Genomic DNA, 19,362 nt, shown 5'->3' on the forward strand with positions numbered 1-19,362 from the left:
TATATATATTTAATTTCAAAGTATATATATTAAATAATATATAATTAAATAATAAATATTTAATATATATTAAATTTCAAAACAGAAAGTGATTTCTTGGCAAAAAAAAAAAAAAGAAATTGAAGAACTAGGGATCTTGAGCAGATTGTAGATCACTTTAGAGCTTGGAAAACTGATCTAAGTCTTCCTGTTTAAAAAGTCATAGGATGGGGAAGCACTGGGAGACTTTCCCCTAAGATCAGGAACGAGACAGGGATGTCCACTCTCACCCTGTTATTCAACATAGTCCTACAAGTCCTGGCCTCAGCAATCGAGCAACAAAAAGAAATAAAAGGTGATCAAATTGGCCAAGAAGAAGTCAAACTCTCCCTCTTCACATATGACATGATACTGTGCATGGAAAACCCAAAAGACTCCACCCCAAGATCACTAGAACTCATCCAGCACCCCAGGGTGTGATGGGGGAGAAGAGCGCCCAGCGTTTGGGGGAACAGAGCTTCCGCTCTGCACGATGAGTAATTTCGACACGTCTGTCCCGTGACCGCTGAATATACCTGACACGACCGAATTAAACCCGTAAAAATGGTGATGGCGGAGAGCATCCTGTTACGTGGCTTTCATCACCATAAAAATAAAAAGCGGCCCTGGGACCCAAAACGAAGCCTCAGTTAGAAAGTGTATGAATTTTCAGCGAAGAGGCATCCTGCCCACACACACAAACGTGACAAAGCTGAGACACGTACGCGCGCCCCACGGAGACCTGTGGCTGCGGCCAAGTGTTCCCTGGGGTTCTCTGCTCAGGCCCGAGAGCCGTCACACCCCCAAAACCAGACCACAGGTCATTACTTCAGTAATTTCTCCACGAACGTGAGCGCCATCGGCCGTCACAGGATGCCAGGCCTTGCACTAAACCCCCTCAGCGCTATTTTAATTTGGTACTAATTAAATTAAATGGCCCTTTATGTGTCTTCCCGTTGTTTTTATTTTTAGATTCCCCTTCACTGAGCACTTTATGGGGGCAAGATCACAAAAAAAATACATGTTGTTAAAAAATATATATGGCCTCTTGATTTAACTGCAGCTGCGTGGGGCCGCAGGGAGATGGCCTGATTCTAGGGGAGCAGACCCACCCTCGGAGGAAACTGCTTACCTGTCGGAAGTGACTCGTCCTAGAGCGTCCAGGGCACCCCCGTGACACTCAGGAAGGGATCTTCCCCGGCGGGACAAAGGACGCCGCTCCAGGCAGCCCCGGGCCAGCCACGTGGCCGTGGGCATCACTCGGCCTCGGGGCGTCTCCCGGATGCAGCCACTGTGGACACACTATGGAGCCTCCCCCAAAGTTGAACTTACAACTACCCGTGATGCAGCAATTCCACTTCTGGGCGTTTATTCAAAAGAATTGAAATCGGGGATCCCTGGGTGGCTCAGCGGCTGAGCGCCTGCCTTTGGCCCAGGGCGTGACCCCGGGGTCCCGGGATCCAGTCCCCATCGGGCTCCCTGCAGGGAGCCTGCTTCTCCCTCTGCCTGGGTCTCTGCCTCTCTGTGTGCGTCTCTCATGAATAAATACATAAAATCTTTTAAAAAAATAATCAAAATCAGGGTGTCAAAGAGTCATCTGCACAATTGTGTTCATGGCTCCACTTCTCACAATAGCCAAGATGTGGAACGAGGGGTGGAAGGGGTGGCCTGCAGGGTCCCGGAGCCGCACACCCCCCCTCACCCCCTCACGCTCCCCTTCCCCATCCACAGCCCTTTATCCGCTTGCTGGTCACCCTGTCCTCGAGCCCTCCGGCCCTACAGCCAGCGGATGGCTCTTACCGCAGGCCGGTGTGACAGGCACGCTCGGGGACCGCCCGCTGTGCTCCCGACAGAGGACAGCGCCTAGACCAGGTGGGTCTACCTGGGAGGGGGGCCGGGAGGGCTCCGGGGCTGGCATGGGGTCTGCGCGGGGACGTGCACCGTAGGCACCCCTGTGCATGCAGGGCAGCTTCCTGCTCTGGGTGGGATGACCTTGTGGATCCCAGCCCCCCGGCCCCCCGCCTGCCTCGCTCACAGCACCTGCTTTCTAGCCCCAGCGCCAGCTCCACGGGATGCGATGCCTGAGGTGACCTCTGGCCCCTTAGGGACCCGGGGCTTCCCAAGGCCTGCAGACACTGCGCGAGGTCACCCCGCCTCAGGTGGCCAGCAGGTGGAGAGCCGCCAACAGCCGTGCAAGTCCCGTGTCCGTGCACGGGCCGCCCCCACGCCAGGAACCAGGAACCAGGACCGAGACCCTCCCCGGGCAGCCGGGAGTGGGGGCAGGCGCCCCGGGAGCTCACCCGCAGGTGCTCCGTCCCCCTGACCCCAGGCTCTCGGTGGAGTCGTCGTGTTCCGCGGCGAAGCGTCTCTTCTCTGACTCCTTGCCTTCCACCGTCTTCTAAAAAATTACGGGGACGTCAGCCTGCTTGTGCCCACATGCCCGTAACCCAAGGTGTAGTTGGAGGGAGGCTGACCAATCCCACTCAGACTGTGGAGATAACGTGCTGTGCGTGCTGCCCTTTCCTAGAAGGAAAGCTTTATAGATTTTTATTATATTTTATTTTTTAATAATAAATTTATTTTTTATTGGTGTTCAATTTGCCAACATACAGAATAACACCCAGTGCTCATTTTAATGGCATTTTAATCATTCCACTCTTTGATTCAGCGTATTAATTTGCAGAGACTTACTGGCAGCATTTAAAATCTGCACGAAAAATAAATAAATTAATTAATTAATTAATTAAAATAAAATAAAATCTGCATGACCTTACAGTGAAATGTAAAATAGGCGCTTCCATTATTCATCGGTCTGCACAGGAGAGCGGGGCCCACGTGGCGCGTCGCACACGCGGCTGATACGGAAGCGCCCGTGATTCACCGAGGGGTCCCCAAGCAGCCTGCTGGGCGAAGGGCCTGGTTTTTATGATTTGCCTGCAGGGGGAGGGAGGAGGAGGCCCAGTAAGCATTCCGTCTCCGTTGACGGCCCCCAGTCCGCGCTCCATGCAGGCCGGCTGTGTCCGCTGCGTGCGTGGGTTTTGCAGAAACGGTGCCTCGAGCGCCGAGAAGGGCACAGGCACAGGCAACGCAAGAGCAGCAGGGAGGCCTGCGGGGGCCCAGTCGCCCCAGCAGGGAGCGGGACCGCTGTGCATCTGCAGCAGCAGGTGGGCCCTGCGCGGCCCGGCGGCCCTGGGGCATAGGTGGGGGGACAGGACAGAAGAGCCCCAAGGCTGCCGAGGGGCATCTGCGCAGGGCTGGGGCGCTGCGAGCAGGGGGGCTTGCAGTCACGCCGCTCCAAGCCTCAGGAGCCCAGGCCGCAGCTCCCGGGTCCCCGCCCGACACGGCCCCACCAGGGCCCGGCAGCCAACACCCGCCGGCCACACGGAGCCCAAACGCACCTGCTAGGGGCCGCGCCGCCCACAGGACAGCCGCCGGGTACAGGCACGACGTCCTCTAGGGAAACGCCCGCTGGCCGAGGGGAGCGCAGTGACTCAGGATGACAGGAGGAACTGAACGCTACCGGGGAAGAAACCCTTATCAGCAAGAGGCGCACGCAGACCCCGCAAGGTCAAGGCCGCAGCCCCGAGGGTGAAGGCTGGCCGACAGGGAGCCAGGAGAGGCCAGGGTCACGGAGCAGACCCCTCGGCCCGGCGCGCACCCCGCTAACCACTCCGGCCGGGGCCTTCTGCTACCTTTCCCGAGTCAAGCTATGAAGACACCACCAGCTTTTTCTTTTTTTTTTTTTAAATAAAATACTGATGGTCCGACAATAAAAGTAACAGGAAATCAGCTGCGGGACAAGGTCCAGAGAGGGTAGCTCCGCCCAACACACCGCCCGCATCCCCATCCTGACCCAGGACGCGTCCCGCTGCCACCACTACACGACGGAGCGTCCCCTGGACCCTCCCAGGCTCAGGGAAGCAGCCACCAGCGTCCTCACCTGCAGGGCGGCGTCTCTTCTGCGCTCAGCATCGCCGGGGCGGGGCCGGAGGTGGGGGGGGACCCAGGCCCAGGCCCAGCAGGGCGCGTCCTTGTCATCCTCCCAGGAGATGCACCGTCCGCCCTTCCGCTCCTCCCCTCCCCCTCGGCATCCTCATCCTCAGCATCCTCATCCTCCCTCATCACCCCCCTTCCTCCTCCTCATTCTCCTCACCATCTTCACCACCTCCATCATCTTCCTCACCATCCCCACGTTGCTATTCCTATAAAAACACCACGGCTGTGAGTTGGGGATTCAACGAGACGGCGAGGCTCCTCTCCCTGGTTCCTGCGCGATGGGCGTCTCTCAGCAAAGCATTGTCAGGAAATTGTGCCTCTTTATTCCTCACAAACTGTGGCTTCAAAACTCGCTGGGAAATTGAGGCCTTGGATTAACTGTGGTTATATTCCGGCCGTCTCCTTCCGGCCATCGCCTGGTCTCTTAGCGCAGGGCCGGACGGACAACGGTGCAGTCCCCACAGCAGCACGTTTATGACTTATTTCTTGGATTTCCACATCTCGCTCTCCCCGAATGTCACCCATATTGCTGAGCTGTCACTGCCTTCATTTCAGAGGGTAAAATTGTCCCCAGACGTTAGCGTAGTTGCCTTGTTAGAAATCATTCATTCGTCGGTTCACCTGCTCGAAAAGTGTCCTCTGTCCACGGTAAGACTGATTCACTTCGAGGGACGTGCTCAGGGTCTGGGACGCCCAGTCGCGGGTGGGACAGGAAAGCAGGAGCCCTACTCGGGAGTCTCCTTGCCCGGTCACCTCCCGTGCCCTTGCGGCCCCAGACACCAGACGTGAGCCACAGCCTTGCAGCCCAGGTTCCGCCCGTCGGTCCCACCGTCAGTTGTCCGCACTTGGCCTCCCCCACGAACACCTTCGGGATCCTCCAACGCTCCTGCGACTTCTCTCATCGCCGCCCTGGGAAATCTGGGGCTGCAGCCCCGACACCTCCCGGCCAGTTTGTCCGCTGTGATCCCCCCACGGCCCGTCCACGAACCCTGCGGACACTGCAGGTGCGAAGGGCCTCCGGAATCCCCTCGTGGCCACCCCTCCTGGGTTACGAAGTCCCTCCCGCCTGGCTTGACATTATTCCTTTGCCAGCAGTCGGGTCTGCTCCCTGCAGTAGTTGGAGGAACACTAAATCCTAGCTCTTCTCACTTGGCTCAGAGCTTGCAGGCCACTAAGTCCTTCGTGCCCGGCACGAGCTCCGGCTACGCTACAGATCTGTTTCAGGAAATGAGGGGTTTTTGCCCGGTTGCACGCGCCCTCTCCTAGAACTTGCAAAGCCGGATCAAGAGCAGAAGTGGACATCCACGGGCCGTGCCACTAAATATTTTAAAGTTAAAGTCAAGCTGCCCAGCAGGAAGCCCCACCCTTTGCAAATGTACTTTCATAATATCCGGGGAGGTCTGGTGCTTCCTGAGGCCCATTGTCCGCAGAGGCGTGTCTAGAAGGCGAGGGTAGGCTGTGAGGTCCCCAGGGCCCTGCCTCGCCTGACTCCTTGGCCTCCGCACCCCGGGGTCCTCCTACCCTGCAAGGGCATCACACAACCATGTTTACACACACCCCGATCACCCGAGTTCTATGCACCTGCTCATCCCTATAAACAGGGGCCTTTGGGACAGAGACAAGGACCCAGGGAAGAGGCCCAAGAATCTCGAGAGCAAAGACCAATCGTCAGAGAAGCCGAGGGCCCCAGTGGGAACGTCTGTTTGACTCTGTGGGTCGGGAGCAGCCCGGGAGGTCAGGGCAGAGGTCCAGGCAGCTCCTGTCTGGACCCAAGGGCAGCACAGCCCCGGGAGCCGCGCTGTGTGCTGGCAGGAGAGATGCCGCGGCCACCGTGGTGGCTCCTTGCTCCACTCTCCTGAGGGGAGGGCCAGGCCCCCTGGACCACCTGGAGTCTCGCTCAGGAGTCGGTCACCTCTGAGTCACCGAACAGTGACTTCCATTTGGGGGCTGGCCAGAGTAGCTAACAAGCCGGGGAAGGAAAGCCTCACGGGCCCCCATGTGTCTGGGGGCCAGGAGGGGACAATGGCATCCGTGGGTCGGTCCCCCTGCCCCGACCCAGCCGGCTGGGGGCACCCGAGCTGGGACCCAGGGAGCCACCCCGAGTCCTCCACCAGCGGAGCCCGGGGGAAGGATCTTTGCACCCGGCAGTGAAGCAGTGGCCTCCCCCGCATCCGCGTGGCCACCCCAACTGGCCCCACATCCTCAGCCTCGCTGCGCCAGAGCCGGGAGTGGTGAATCGACCCGTTGTGGGCTGCTCGGGCTCTGGTTCCCGCCGCTGTTGAAGTCGGAGCGGCCCGTGGGCCCGGCACAGGCTCGCAGGGGCGCTGAGCAGTCCCGGGGGGCGGGGGCCGCACCTGGAGGTCGTCCACATCCAGCCAGCACCCGCCGTGCGCTTGGAGGGAAGCAGCCGTTTGTGCAAACAGATGCACGTCGTCTGTTCTTTGGACGTAGGTGCATTCGGAGGCCTCAAGTCATATTCTCAAAGTCAGATAAGCTGTAGCTGGCCTTGAGGGTGCGTGTGCCGAGCGTAGATTTTGCTGAGCTGCACACTTGGAGAGCTTTGGGGGAGTTTTCCTTCCCTTTTTTTTCCTTCTCTTAATACTTCACCATTTGCAGCTCAGGCAGGAAGTCCTCTGCACCCAGCACTTGGGAGCATCGTTAACGGTGTGTGGTGGGTTAGGAAGCTTCTAGAAGCTCTGCCAGGACTTGACTGTCAGGTGGCTCCATGATGGGCATTTCTGCAAGAAGTCCCGAGTGCTGCTTCGGACAATGTTCTAAGACTGCGGCTCAGGCCTCCCGACACCAACTAGCGGGACCCAGAGGAAATGAACGTGTATTTATAAGGATGAAAAAGACCTGCAAGCACATCCAGGGAGTTGAGAAAAGGGGTCCCTTTGCTCCTTATTTCGTGTTTCTGTAGCTGAGGGTTAAGCCTGTGTCTTTGGGCACAGAGACCCTGGTTCAAGGGAATCGCCATCCAGGGGTTTTATTTAGGCACCAAACTGGTGGAGACCGGTGCTACCTTCCCTTCTGTTACTTTTCCCAATACATCAGACACTGAGCATCCAGAGTCTCTTCAGTATTTCCTTAAGATTTGTTCCAATTTCAGGCAGCCCGGGTGGCTCAGCGGTTTAGCACCACCTTCAGCTTAGGGCATGATCCCAGGATCCGGGATCAAGTCCCATATCCCGCTCCCTGCATGGAGCCTGCTTCTCCCTCTGCCTGTGTCTCTGCCCCCCTCCCCTCTCTCTCTCTCAAGAATAAATAAATAAAATCTTTTAAAAAAAAAAGATTTGTTCCAATTTCCTTGTTGTCTCTGGGCGCTCCTGAGCTCAGAGATAAACTCATTTCCATATTTCCCCACCACTGAGCCTATGCCATGGCATTCGCTTCTGTGCACTTTTTGAAATCTTAATATCCCGTCCTATTTCTGTGACCCAACTTCCTTTTACTCTTGCCATTGTGCTGAGCACGTTGTTAAAGACTATGTCTCAATAGTTTTGAAATGAGGGACAGGATAGACTGGCTGGCTGGTTGTCTGGTGGCAACAGATTGGATAGATGGAAGGATGGATGGATGGAAGGATGAATGGATGGATGGATGGATGGGTGGATGGGTGGATGGATGGATGGATGGATGGATGGATGGATGGGTGGGTGGAAGGATGGATGGATGGATGGATGGATGGATGGATGGATGGATGGATGGAAGGATGAATGGATGGGTGGATGGATGGATGGACGGGTGGATGGATGGGTGGATGGATGGGTGGATAGGATAGATAGGATAACCTAAGATATTATCAATCTTCCATGTGGAAGACCATAAACAAATTCCTTAACACCAATTGCCAGTCTGAGGGTTGAAGAAGACAGGAAACTGGAATAAAAGTGAGCAGGACATTGGTTCTTTTCTCCCACTTTGATTTTTTTTTGCAATGAGCACTTGTTATTTTCAATATTTAAGAAGTGCAGAGTATTGGAAACACAAAAACTCAGTAAACATAAATGAAACATTAGGGATGCAAATAAATATGAAGTCAATACAGGGCCGCCACGTAATACGGTCCTAAATTACAGGTATGAAATGCTGTGAAGGAGTCACGGACGTGCGTTCCCACCAACGGGGCAGGCTCCCCGTTATCGGCGCCCCCAGCGGCACCTGCTGATGAGCTAATCTCCGATCCCCTGCAACACGCCTCAAAACATACCTTCATTATACGCTCACTTCATACTTGGAAGATACAAACATCAGTGGATTATCTGAGACAGAGGCAGAGCGGGAGGAGGACCACAATGGCTTCTAACCCACCTTCCACAAAAGAGTTTAGAGATTTGTAGTTGCCTGTAAAGTTCTGGTGAATATCAATAGCGTGATCATTAGCTATTTTTGTTCAATTATTTGGCTTTTCTTTAGAATAGATGACTTATGACAGATTTGGAGTCCATGAGATTTTTAAAATAAAATACATTAATAATTTAGGAATAGATATGTTTATGCATTGGGTGGGTGCCTTGATTTATTTTTGAATGATGAAAAATAATGATATCGCTAGGAAAAATGTGGTCCATAGAATCAATAAATAGAACAAATAGGCGCATAAACAAAATGTAGAATCTGAATATGGTGCACACACACTTGTCACTTTTTTTTTCAAAGATTTTATTTATTTATTCATGAGAGACACAGAGAGAGGCAGAGACACAAGCAGAGGGAGAAGCAGGCTCCCTCAGGGAGCCCAATGCTGGACTCCATCCCGGGACCCCGGGGTCATGCCCTGGGCCGAAGGTGGTGCTAAGCCGCTGAGCCACCAGGCTGCCTGCATTTGCTTTTTAAAACCTGATTATCCTGAAGTTCTGGAGTCAAAGGCAGAGTCCTGACGTCCTGGAGGCTCAGGGGACGCCGGCTGTCACAGGCCCTGGGCCTGAGGGGTGTTTGTGGAATATCGGGTTACGTGAGACGCGCAGATGGAAATGTCATTAGGGGAGAGCGCTGACCGCGCAGTCTGTCCATGGGAACCGGCCGGCACCTGGCGGGGGCGGGGTCATCTGTCCATATTGCATAAGCTCCTCTGGTCGCACCAGCCGCTCCCCCCCCCCCGCAGAGAGTTGGCGCCGACTGTGTGCTGCAGCATCCCTCGGCCGGCCCTCACTGGCCACCGCCGATGCCCTGCACACAAAGGCAGCACCCCGCACCCTCACGCACCCATCGCCAGGGAGCAAGCTCGGCCCCTGTAAGTGGCCCACGCTTCCCGCAAGTCAGAGGTCAGGCTCCTTCTCAGAAGGCCAGTGTCTGCTCTCAGTGGAAACAGCTCCAGCTGCGGGCACTGCCGCCCCCAGATGTGCCTCACGGAACAACGGAAGATCTAGAGTCCAGGGCACTTGCAAACATGTTTCAGGGACCCCGGGGGCTCAGGTGTGGGGCATCTGCCTTGGCCCAGGGCGTGACCCCGAGGTCCTGGGATCGAGTCCCGGGTCAGGCTCCCTGCTGGAACCTGCTTCTCCCTCTGCCTGTGACTCTGCCTCTCCCTCTTGGTCTCTCATGAACAAATAAATAAAATCTTTAAAAAAAAAATCATCCCAGTGCGTAATACCCGTGCAAGGACTTACGGTCTTACTTCGGCGAATGGGGACCTGAAGCCAGAGGGGACAGAGATGTTTACCGCGAGCCCCAGCCCCTGACGACCAGACGAGTGGTTCCAGCCCAGGGCACCTCGTTAGCAGCACACACAGCGCTGAACACAAGCAGCTTTACCACCCGCTCCCGACGTTTGGAACTTGAAACAGAAAACAGCAGACGGCAGCCACGGTCTATAAACTCGGATCACTTCCCATCTACCAGCCAACAAGGTGCTGAAGCCAGACCAGGCTCCAGAAGGTCCCAGAAACCGTCCCTCCACCTCTACACAAACACATCCGGCTCCCCGCGTGGAGCACACATCACGGTGTAAGCCCTGCTGTCCCACCAAGACCCGGACACGCGAGTGCTCCTGCGACCGTCGGGGCCCCGGGACGCTGTCCGCCCCCCAGTTCGGGACCAGACCCGGAGAGTCAGGTGCTCAGCGAGGCCGCCCGAGGCCGTCGGCGTGGTCGCTGAGCCGGCTGCGCTGCCAACTTCAACAACAAACCAACCAACTGCTCATTTTCGTGATGCCCAGAAAATGCCAGACTTTATGAGGCGCCAACAACTGGATCCCTTTTACAGGTTTACGAGCACCTGCTAGACATCGAGGATGCAGCCGCCGTCTGGCCAGGGCCTCTGCAGCTCGTGCTCGCACGGGGGGAGCGGCCTAGCGCTCGGCGCGAGCACCCTACATTGTACTTCTCAAGGGCCAGGAACGTGCCGGTTGGTTTTCTGTTCATGTCCTTTACCCGTCAAGCTTCTGTTCTATTCTCCGTACGGAAGCCACAGGGGCAGAAAATGACACGGGCTCTGTTTCTCTAAAAAACCCCTGAACTTAAAAAATAAAATTAAATAAATAAAAAAATAAAAGTCCCTGAACTTAAAAAATAAAATAAAATAAAATAATAAAAGTCCCTGAACTTAAAACGATATTATGTAACTTTATCCCAGAAAAGCAAATACATAAAACAAGAGCATGTTCTCAGTATTTCAGCCTGGGCCAAAACGTCTCTTCTCCCCGCAACCCGGCGGCCCTCGTGCACTCCTGAGCCGCCCTGCGGTTCACGGCCTCTCCCGGCGGCAGCTCGCTGTCCCGGAGGTCACTGGCTCCCGGCCTGTGCCCCAGGCCGCCAACCCTGGACGTCCGCTAGCTCACCTCCCGCGTTCCTGCGGGCAGGCCCCCTCCGCTGCTGGACGGAGAGTCTCCTCAGAGAAATAGGATAAATCAGCTTCTTAGAACATTCTGAACATGAGAGATAACCGTAAGGTCTCAACTGTTGGCTGATGAGGCTAATTGCTCCTGCCGGTACTGCTGGGCCGGTAATGACACCCACGGCCCGAAGGCGTCCCGCCAGGAAGGATTCCACAGGCCCTTCAAAGTCAGGAACAGAAATTGGAAGACGTTCCCAGGGGCCGAGTGAAGCGTGGTACACTGCGGGGTGCCCAGGCAGGACGCCCAACGGGGACATGCGGGTCGGAGGAGAGAGCCTGCCCTGGCCGGGGTGGGGGTGCAGATGGCCCCATGGTGGTCCTGGATCCTGACAGGGCAGCCTCGGAGACTCCTCGGGGGGAGGTGCGCTCCCAGGGGCCAGGGGACAACATGACCTCAGTTTCCCCTTCAGCCTGGGCACCCAGCAAGTGACACCATCTTGCAATCTACCCACTATTCTCAGATAATGTGCAAATGTCTATGAGGTCGCATCTCCCAAACCCGGGAGCCTCAGGCAGCCCTTCCACGGTGAGTCGCGCTGCACCGCTAACAACGCTCTCCAGGAAGACCTGTCCTACTTGGTGCCCCCCTGGGTTAAAGGGCATGTGCAGAGCTTGCAGCCGTGCTCGGATGCAATGGGGGGAGGTGAGGCGAGCTTCCTCTCAGATCCCCTCCTTGGGCAGCTTCATTTCACTCGGATCATTCAATGCCATCAGGCCGTGTAGACGGGACAGGCCCACCACCACCACCCGCCCCGCGGAGGAAGCCAAGGTCCTCCAGTGACCCCACGACCCTGCCCATCAGAGCTGCAGGCCTCCCGACCCCACTACCCCACACCTTGCCCGTCGCCCTCACCTCCACCTCGGCTGGCGCCCCAACAGCAAAAAGAGAAGATGCAAGATGACCGCACGCGCCACTCCCGGTGAAACACTTCGGGGCACCTTCTCCTTTTGGTGTGAAAAACTGGTTTTTTGAAATAGTTTCCTGATTTGATCCTTTGTTTCTTACTAACTCCTCCACTGAGGATTAAAAAAAAAAAAACCACTGGGTTTTCAAGTTTCCTTGTTTAGTAAAAAAGTGTCTAGACCAACGGGAAATACATGGATTCTGGTGTTTGGTTGCCGCAACTAGATGAAAACAGCTGTATTTTTTCAATCCATCCGACTGGAAGATTAAGCAGATTTTTTGTGGTCTGTATACGTGGGTTTGGGGGTTTTGTTGGGATCTTGTTTTCTTTCTGGGAAGATAGAGGACTCAGGCTCCCGTATACACGCCGAGGTCCCTGGACTCCCCTCGCACCCTCACCCTTCCTCGGCGGCAGTATTTCTGGAATGTAAGGAAAGGCAAGACTCATCGGCTTTTTTTCCTGACAGATGAGAAAAAAATCAAGAATTTTATCTTCAACCTAATTACAACAGGGAAGAGTGTTGCCGTGTTTCCTCCGCAGTGAAAAGGGCAAGAAAACCTGTCCCTGAGCGCTGGGTCTACTTTGCGCCCAATTAGGAGCCGCGTCCCATGGAGAACCTGCTTCTCGGCATCGCAAGAGGGAAATGTTACTTAGTATGTCTCTTCTATAAGCAAACAGATGTCAAAAATCACATAGAACCCGTTTCATTTGCATCGGTTTAAGAAATCTGTGCAAAATCAACTCAGTTCAATCAAAGGACGTCAGAATCAACTGCAATGATCCATTTCCACGCACAGAGGGCCGGAGTCGTGCACGGAGGCTGCAGGCCTGATTCCCACGGGCTGGTGGGCTCCAGAGAGCAAAGGGGGGGCCTCCCCGGGGCGCCCCGGCCCCTGACACGGCGCCTCCCCACGCAGGTCCCTGGAAGGCAAGTGATCTGTCCGTTTCTCAAAAGCCAAGGGGGAGAGTGGAGCTCATGCCACGGGGTCACGACCCCAGGGAGCAGTGACCTTCGTCTTCCAAGGGCAGCCTCTGATGGAGAAGCCAGGTGGACGCAGGTGCACGGAGCACCACGCCCCCTCCGCACTCCCTCCCCCTCCCCTCATCCCCCAGGACTGTGCACCCTCCCCACCCCCCACCCCCCCAGGACCATGCACCCCTCCCCACCCCCCAGCACCCCATGACCGTGCACCCTCCCCACCTCTCCGCCCTCCCAGGACTGCACTCCCTCCCCACCCCTTCACCCCCAGGACCACCCACCTCCTCACCCCCCACCCCCCAGGACCAGCCCCCGATGCACCTCAGGCTTGCCACCCTCCAGTACCCGGCAGGGTCCCTGGGCTACACGGAGGCACAGCGTCCGTCTGTGACACGAATGCAACCCTAGCACTTAGCGTTGGGAGAAAGCGTGGGTGGGGACGCTTGGTACCCGGTGAGCACAGGGGTCCAGGGAGAGCCGGGCCCCAGCTGTTTGCCTTGCGAACTGTCAGTCATTTGCTTTTTATTTCCCACCCTCCATAGCTGAAATAAGATTTCATCAGACTTAAAATATATCTTCATCCTAAGAGGTTGCATTAAGCCATCATGACAAAAAATACTACGTGAGAATAAAGCATGACATTGAGTCAAAGGGTGAGCAGGCTGGAAGAAAAATAAGCGCTCTCAGGAGGAGAGTGAGTCGTCAGTGTGTCCGTCTTAACGACCACGTGCGCTTCACCAGAAAGAAGCACAGACGTTGATGCTGGGTCATAGTTCCTGACTCTTTTCCTTTTCCCAGGAATAACTGATAAAAATCCTATGTATCAAAGGTATATACAACTCCGTGTTTTGACGCGCGAGCGCTTTGTGGAAAAACCAACACGTGGAGCTGGTGAGCACATCCATCGCCCCGTGAAGAGCTGCAGCTCCCTCCCCTGCATTTTTCTTCCTCTTGTTCATTTATTTATGTATTTAGTGAGTAGTTCTTAAGGTCTAAGTGGCTATTTATCCATAAAGAAATCGATCCCTGGGTAACCACATTGGGAGGCCTTGATGGAACCTCTGGCAGCATTTGGGAAGAAATCTCATTTCCTTGACTGGGTTAGACTGAGACCACCCTGTTGTAGAAGCGCTGCTGGCCCACTTCGATATACAAGTAGGAGAAAGTACATGGTCAGGGAAAAAAAAAAATATATATATATATATGGTCAACATGATGTAGTGGGAAAGAGAAGTGTCATCTCAGGAGAACAGACCCGGGAACGGAAGGAGCCGCAGGTGTGGCAGGTCAGCGTGGGCACCAGCAGCCGGCAGCGGGGGCGGGAGCGGCGCGGGGAAGGGACGCAGACACTGATCTGAATTCTGAGATGTTTCAAGCGCTGTGGGTGGCGCTCGGAATAAGGCTCCCTTCAGGCGGGAAATCCGGCGACATTAGGCAGATGCCATCGTGAGGAGCTGGGTCAGAGGGCTGAGTCTCCCTCCCTCGGCAGCGGCTTAGGGACTGTTACCTGGAACCCAAGCCCGGGGTCAGCGCCACGTCACCGGATTAGATGAAGCGCATAAAACTGTCCTCGGAGGAAGGGTCAGTGTGAAGTTGCTTCAACTTCGTAAAGAATCAAAAACTGGCTGCACGGACGGGGCGCGGTATGTGCTGGGTCCTTCCCAAGGGAAGCAGGTGCAGGGAGGAGAGGGACTTTCAGGGGACAGAGAAGCTCGAGGAAGTTCCCCCAGAGGAAGGGGCGGGGGCCACTGAGGGTCAAACCGTCTTTGTCAGAGCAGAGAGGTGGGGACACGAGGGTGACGGGCCGCCCCGGCAGGACGCTGCGGGCCCCCTGACGTGGGGCGACCTGATGCATCATCGCACATTCAGGCCAAGCTTCAGAAAGCGACAGTCTGCAGGCAGCGGGGACACGGGATGATGTTCTTTATCAGTGCCAGGCACGGTGATGGGGAGCCGGTGGCGGGCGGTCAGGTAGGCAGGTAGGAGGTCGCGGCCAGGCCCAGGCCTGTCGCCGGACGGCCCAGAGCAGATGCAGCTCATCCACAGGAGGGACTCGGTGGCTCCGCACTCTCCCTGCAACGCTCGCCAGCCTGTCCCTCCTCCCCTCCCCGCGGTGCTGCTCGGTTACCGCACCAGGAGCCACGAAGGAGAATGATGTCACCTGCAGCCTGCGGCTCCGACCTAGAAAATCCCAGCAAATCTACATACAGACCAGTGATAACACGGAGCGAGGCAGTCACAACAGCATCGCACTTTGCCGCCACGCATCCCATCACATCCTACGGGACCTCCTGGGGAACTCGGCGCCACAGGGCCCCACGTGCTGCGGCTCGCGTCGCACGTTTGCTAAGCGCCTCGGAGGCCGGGTGACAACGGCTGATGAAGGTGATGGTGCTTGGTTCCTGCGGCCCAGCCTTTCCGCTTGCACGCACGTACGCTAGAAAACTCACCAACACAGAGGTGCATGACTGTCCTCTCAACACAGTTCACAGCATCAAAGTCAGAAAGCCCCGGTTATTCCTCAGTAGGAAAATGTCGCGCCACAAAGAATAAAAATAGTCAAGAGAATTTACACTGACGTCAGGACAGTGGTTCTCGCTGGAGGGGGCGGGGGAGGGGGAGAGGGTGGGCACCCGAAGTGTTGGGGGTATCTTAGACTTTTAATTACAAAACTATAAAATGAAAATTGATCCGCGCAGAGTAAACACGAGAGGCAAGAAGGGAGGAGACTAACCCATCCAGGAATAGCCATGATTATCCCTTAACATTTACAAAGAGCACGATTATTCTTGATTTGGTGACACAGACACCAGCCCCACTTGTTGATAAACCACAATCCACAACTAGGTTCCTATTAACGTGCACAAGGGCTGGATTGTAACAATGGCCAAGTAGATGCTCCCTTGCCTGGCTTTACGCCGCCGCCTAGAAGGGTGGGAAGCGTCTCGCAGAGGCCCATGTGGTTTGCCACAGCTCATCCTCACGGCGGGCGACATCCATGGAGCACCTGCCATGTGCCGGGCCCGGCATTCGGGGCTCGGGATGCAGCAGCGGGGAACCCGGGTATTTTCCCCGTAGGGAGCTGCAACGCCCTGCCGGCGGGGCCTCCTGGGTTCAGCGCTTGCACAGCTACAGAGCAGGCTTCAGGTCACTGGGACGCAGATGAGCGAGCAAGCGCGGGTATCTCTCCCACTCTCTTGTTCACATTCCTTCCTTTGCATAGTAGAGCCTCTGCTCGTGGATAACTCCGAATAGGAACTCTTTTGGTGCCAAACGAGGCTATTTCACTAAAGGGCTCCCCAAATTTTACCAGTTTTGTTGTATCAGTCAATGAAGTGACTTCTTCATTTCACTTTTGACAATGAAGTGAAAAATGCAATGTTCACCCCCCTTTATTTAATTAATTAATTTATTTATTTATTTATTTATTTATTTTGCAAATGTCCAGTGAGCAGCTATGCTGTGTGCTGATTGTGCTCAGCAGTAAAGGAACATGATGCATTATGGGCCCAGGTGTTTGCTGATAGAGTGATGGAATGAATGGGTGGATGAATGGTGTCATGACCACTTGGTAGAGGCAGGACATTCTTTTCCATGAGACTGTAAGGCAGGTAGCAATGGCCTGGGGCTGGAAAACATTTAGAGCATCCTTTTACTTAGGTAGTCTCATCGATAAATAGGAGCACTGGGTTTTTTTTTCTTTTTCTTCTCTTAATCTTTAGTAGGGGAAGCATGGAAATATACGCCCATGAGCGTTTTTCCAGTGAGCAAAAAACAAAACCATTCTTTTGATGGCTGAGTAATATTCCATTGCACACATACACCACATGTTTATCCATTCATCAGGTGACAGACACTTGGGCTGCCTCCATGATTTGGCTACTGTTGCTACCGCTATGTGGACAGCGGGGTTCATTTATCCCCTCGAGTTAGTGTTTTTCTTTCTTTTTTTTAAGATTCTATTTATTTATTCATGAGAGACACAGAGAGACACACAGAGAGGCAGAGACACAGGCAGAGGGAGAAGCAGGCCCCACGCAGGGAGCCCGACGTGGGACCTGATCCCGGGTCCCCAGGATCAGACCCTGGGCCAATGGCGGTGCTAAACCGTTGAGCCACCCAGTCTGCTCCGAGGTAGTGTTTTTCTATTAGGGAAAATTATTCAGCCACAAGAAAGAATGAAATCCTGGCATTTTCAATGACATGGATGGAGCTAGAGAGTACTGTGCTAAATAAAATAAATCTGACAGAGAAAGACAAATACATCTGATCTCACTCCTATGTGGGATTTAAGAAATAAAACAAATGCACAAAGTAAAATAAGGAGAGAGAGAGAGAGAGACAAACCCAGGAATAGACCCTTCACTACAGAGAGCACGCTGGTGGTCACCAGAGGGGAGGTGGGGATGCGGAAAGAGGTGGTGGGGATGCAGTGCACCTGCCGTGATGAGCACCTGCTGTCGTACAGAACTGTTGGATCCCTATCTTGTACGCGGGAAACCAGTGTCACATAGTGTGCTAACTGCTGGAAACCAAATGAGACGCAGGGTGTCAAGAAAACAAAACCCCTCCATGCCAGTGAAGGTGGTCTCGAGGGCCTTGAAGGCGCCAAGGCGGTGCCCACCCTGGAGGAGACGCCCCAGCCCTGACCACCTGCTACCCAGGCACCTTGGCCCTGGCTGCTGCCGAGCTGGCCCCGCCCACCACGGAGAAGGCCCCGCCCATCATGGGGAAGGCCCCGCCTCTGCCAGAGCTGGCCCCGCCCACCGTGGGGGAAGGCCCCGCCCACTGCCAGAGATGGCTCCGCCCACCATGGGGACAGACCCCTCCTACTGCAGGAGCTGGTCCCACCCACTTCCAGAGCTGGCCCCTCCCACTGCTGAGGCTGGCCCCGCCCACTGCTGGGACAGGCCCCTCCTACTGCCAGAGCTGGCCCCGCCCACTTCCAGCGCTGGCCCCGCCCACCTCCTGAGAGCCCGGGCCCAGCAGGACGCCGTGCATTTCCCGCAGGCCTGGGCCTCAGCCCACCTGTGCGCGTGCGGGCGTGGGGCTGTGCGGGAACGCGCAGGGTCCTCGCTGTCCTGTGCTGCCCTGCAGTGTCCCCTCCGCCCAGACGAGCGAGTGCTCAAGCAGCAGGTGCCTGTGGAGCCTCTGCGGACCCTCCGCCTTTCTGGGTGGCTTCCGCAGGTGGCGGTGCGTCCTGGAAACGCCCTGGGATGTGGCCCGGGTCTTAGGCTCCCACCCGGCGGGGGCGAGAGGGCAGCCGGCCTTTACTATGTGTTGACCGGGCTCTGCAAACGTCCCCAGAGTTGGATTAGGGTATGAGAAGGAAGCCAACAGGAGGGACAGGGGCCAGAGCTGACGGTGGCCCGCGTGGCGGCGCTGACCCAGGAGAAGGGCCGAGCAGGGCTCACCTCGCATGCAGCTGGGCTGGCCTGGCCTGGCCTGGCCCGGGGGGACGAGGCTTCTGCCCACCGGCCCGGCCCTGAGGTTCAGCCCTGAGACCTGGAACGGACTGTGCACCAGAGCCCCAGGCATAAGTGCTGAGGCCCTAACACTTCAGCTCTGACAGGGGTTTCCGGAAGCCCTCGGACTGCTGACCCCGACAACAACCGAGCAAGGCTAAGAACCCGTTGGCCGGGAACCTTCCAGGAAAGGCCCCTCTGCCAGACAGGTGCAGGCCGTGCTCTTACACCTGGCTGGGGCTCAGGGTCCCCCCGCCAAGAGGAGACCGAGGCACAGAAGCACGGACGGGGCTGTGCAGGTGCCAGTCTGTCCAGAGCCAGGACGGGAGCCACATTCTCTGTCCTCCACCCCTCCTCTGTGTCAACCTTTTCTTGATGGGGCTACATTAGAAGAAATGAGAGAAGCGCCTGTGATCCCGGGAAACAGGCCAGCATGGTGACCGAGGTGAAGGCAGGCTGGCTGCTGGAGCGGTGGTGGAGACCTGACGCAGCAGGCGCGACCGGAGGCGGCCCGGGCGCCGCAGAGCTGGAGCCCCGGGGAGTGTAACCCACAGCGTGCTCGTTCGTGCACCTCCACATGCCCCCTTGGCTTAAAAAGCATCATCACGGTTCCACGCATAAAATGACGTTTGCATCCGATACATTTTTAAGCCAGTGAAAAACGCAACTGTTACGTGTAATCCATCTTCCTACTGCTTCACCATCCCTCCAAGAGGCAATTAAAATTCGAAAAAAAAAAAAAAAACAGAGACCACACAGTTAACCGTATTTGTTCATATGAAAGATGGGGCAGCAGGGCCCCCTGATGCCTCCCAAAAGCTTTTCCCAAATACCCAGGATGATGATGCCTTTAAAAATCAAGATGCAAAAGTAAGTAAGTAAGTAAATGAATAAATAAATAATAAATAAAAATAAGATGCAGAACGACCACTGAGAACATACCCGAGGACACACAAGGTCACCTGGGGCGGAGCACCGCGCCCTGAAGACCCAGAAACTCCTCCGATTCACCACCTCCGTCCCCGACGGCTCCTTCTGCAGGATCAGATGCTTAATATGAAAAATTCCAACGCTGTATAATTTACTGCTTTGAAAAATGAGTGAGCCGGCTGCGCTTGACATGCCTCTTTGAAACATGGAATATTTAAAATTCATACCCCAACGT

Source organism: Canis lupus, chromosome 16 (assembly GCF_011100685.1).
Source record: "Canis lupus familiaris isolate Mischka breed German Shepherd chromosome 16, alternate assembly UU_Cfam_GSD_1.0, whole genome shotgun sequence".
NCBI classification, from domain to species: domain Eukaryota; kingdom Metazoa; phylum Chordata; class Mammalia; order Carnivora; family Canidae; genus Canis; species Canis lupus.